The sequence below is a fragment of the Haliotis asinina genome, chromosome 2 (assembly GCF_037392515.1).
Source record: "Haliotis asinina isolate JCU_RB_2024 chromosome 2, JCU_Hal_asi_v2, whole genome shotgun sequence".
NCBI classification, from domain to species: domain Eukaryota; kingdom Metazoa; phylum Mollusca; class Gastropoda; order Lepetellida; family Haliotidae; genus Haliotis; species Haliotis asinina.
In genome coordinates, this window is record NC_090281.1 from 60,061,866 (window position 1) to 60,065,735 (window position 3,870).

The window sequence follows — 3,870 nt, forward strand, 5'->3', positions numbered from 1 at the left end:
GCTGAACTACAAATCTGAGACAGAGATGTCGGGATGCTCATCTCGTCATGGATGGAAGGTCAGTACATCCAAACTGTGCTACTATGGTGATATAGTGAGTAATGTGCTGATGATACAAGCCATATACAAGAGTGAGTGAGTGAATTTAGTCCTAAGCTGCACTCAGCAATATTCCAGCAATATGGCCACAAGAGAGAGGAGTTATATGATATATATTCCATATCAGTGACAACATGATCTGCTCATGCGAGGTAGAACTTTCAGTTGCATGTAGAATATATGTGACAGAAAATACGTGAAGTCTGGATGTGTCCAAGTAAACAAGGTTACCATGCCAACAGAATATTCTGTATGGCATAGGTGCCATACCATACTTAACTTAATTCCCTCAGTGTTGGTACAGCCAAGAGTTAGAATTTAATATTTGTATATATTACCTTGTCTATAGATTCATGGAAAAGAAACATTTTGAAAGTACAAGCAAATACAATAGAGTTCCAAACACTCATGTTGGCTACAATCACCTTCTCAACAATCATGTTTGCAATAACATTCTTCACTCAAAATTGAAACATTATGAAAAACACATACAGTCTGAAATGTTTTCCAGATTTCATGTAAAATTCGTTCAACTCTTAACTCTAAGGAACTTAAATCCATGATGGAACAATGTGTCCTTTATGAAAATTTTGATATCATACTGATAATACAGGGGTATGTTCAGAAATTGCAGTAACCCTCCATTCCCATCCTCGTAGTAGCATCAAGCACCCTGCCCTATGTACAGATATATAAATAATACAATAGTATGTACATCACTGGACTGATATAGGTCAGACTACATACGTTATTGATTACACGATAGCCAGTATAAGACACACACTGCTCTACAGCATATGTCCCTTAGAGCATTGCTTGTATATCTACTGTACATTCATACAGTTGGACATTATCGTCAATATAAGCTGGAAAACAGTTGATCATACAAAGATCACTGGACCAAAATTGGCACTGATGACAGCTCATCAGATTTAACTGAAATATAGAACATGCCCCAAATCTGGTCTGTTTTGTATCCCTTGGATGATGGTGGAGATTAAAGAACAATATTTGAAAGCAAATAGTCAGTTACACAATGTGTATAACATGAACGGAAATCATTATATGTGGGGAATTGTCATCATGCGAAAAACAGGGTGTTGCCTAGCAATACTGGGAATGCCATCATGTTCAGTCTGAGAGGAATAGAGGAACCTTGAGTATGTTTACTTCATGATGGTTCCAGTCAATAATATTTACCACATAACTTGCATGTTACCATAGAAACAAAATTTGCACATGATCAAGATACTACAAATAGCCTGGAATGTTGAGATGAATCAGATGATCAGCAGTGACAGTCAATGAAACATACATCTGTCAGTACAGGGGTCACACTGACAATGGGGAATATGTGATCTCAGATGACAGCACAACAGCATATACACACGGATTAATCCTTCAATATTATAATAATAGCTGTTGTTATGCGTAAGAGTGTTGTCAACAACAACCATTGCGATAATAACAACATGCAACAATGACAAGGGATGGAACAGTCATCGACAGTGGCTGTCCATCAACTGACTGAAGGTTCACTAGTATGGACAAGTGTATAACAGCATCGCCGGCGGCCAATACTCTTAACGGCATGATTACAGTTACCGCCACTACACTACAAACGATCAGTTGTTGTCATTGCACATTAAGACCTTTAGTACTGAGTTCAAAGTGGCATACAACAGCTGTTTGGGACATGGGGAGGGCATGTGCCAGGGGTGGATACATCTTTTAAGGAAAGTGCACACTACTGAGAAGCACACTTCATTTTCACCTGAGTTTTAATGCTAATGTACCAAGACTAAAAGAAGTAATGTCAATGAATGGAGATTGTCCAAGGAGTCATCTGTACATAACAGTGTATCTTAAATATGTACCATCCCTATGTCCATCCAGATGCAAGATCTCAAAATTGAGGAGATTAGAAAGAGGTAATGAAGGCATCTGGTATCTGTAATAAGTAATTAGAAATCAGTATTCATTGTTCACTATCAGCATGCCGGGTACAATGTATATTGCATGAGAACCGATCTCTCACAGGGCATGTATAATGATTATTCATTGATTAGCTGTATGACTTATAAGGTTGATATCCAGTTTAAATACAGGTGATGTTTCCAGGACAAAACATATAGCACATTTTCTAAACTTCTAGTCATAAAATGGTAATGGTGGACATGTAGATGGACGTAATGCACAGCACACCACAATTTTAGGAAGATTTATATAAAGGTTCCGGCATCTCCATATGCATAAACATAAGGTAATAAGTACATGTAACATTGGCTGTGACCTTGATCTAAGACAGAGAGGCCGACGCATAATATCTATATCCAACCTCTAACTAACTCACTTAAACTAGCACTAATTTTAAAGATTTGCACAAGTAGGGCACCTTTAATGTAGGTCTGCTATATATGTTGAGATATATATCTCAAATGACTTTGAGAGTGGACCTCAATATTAGTTATAGGTATATAAATATACCCAAAATGTTCTTAAGTAGATTAATCAAACATGATATAACTTTGACGCCTGTAGGTATTGGGACTATATCGCAATGACCTTCCATGGAATGACAAAGTCAGTAACATTTCTGGTCACCCTCACACTTCTGCCATTAGAGTGGCCATCAAATATTTCTAAGAAATCCTCAACTTGGCTGTCACTGTGAGGAGCTTTGGTCTAGACATTGTCAAAAGTCTCTGTCAAACAGGAATATTTCTATATAGAGCAATATTATCAGTAAAGTAAGTCACACATCAGAGACCCGAGTTACCAGATGGAGGAACAAATTTGATGGACCGGACACATAGTCCCGTTAGGGTCAGGAGACAGCGTGAGACTTAACACACATAGATCTGCCCACTAACAGGTCATGTGGGATCCACCCATGCTCGGGTTAGGGTCAGGAGACACCGTGAGACTTAACACACGTAGATCTGCCCACTAACAGGTCATGTGGGATCCACCCATGCTCGGGTTAGGTCACTTATTATTACAACACATATAAGACAACAGTGTGAAGTCTGACAAAACATCACAGCAGTTCTGTTTTCCAGCGAAAGAAATGTGTCATTCTCATTCCATCTTGATCATAAGTTTATCTCACAACTTCAAGTCAATAAAACTGCCACTCTTTAAATTATATGCGACTTAATACAGCCAAGATCATGTCTAGCAGAGCATACATGATCAATAAATATCTCCTCATAAATAGATAGATACTACAAGTGTTTTGAATGTAGCTACATCCATGAATACATCTAAGACACTGACATACAACTGTATTGATACATCAAAACAAGATAAATGCCTTGTGGCCTGTTGTGAAGTCTGCCATTTATATATTGGCACATGTGATGTTAAGTTTCGTGATGCCATACAGTTCCTGTCTACAGTATTTACAAATGTAAGAAAATATCCTCATCCCAGGATCCATACCTATTGTACACACACTAGTTATCTCCCTTGTCTCAGTGACACAGTACCAGTTTGACAATATTCTCACATTACACCAGCACTGAAAACATAAACTTGCATTCAACGGAAACATGAAAAGAAAGGATTATCCTGTAAATATGAAATCTGAACAGCCAAATATTCTATCAGATGTAGGTTTACAAGTAGCCAGATTTCAACTCAGCTAGACAAGCACCTGCTCTACATATGCTGATACAAACAGCTACTTTCGTCTATCCTGGGACATTTCATGTACATACTTGCCAAGGCAGCTAGACAGCTATTGCAAAAAGACCTTATCCAGGTAAC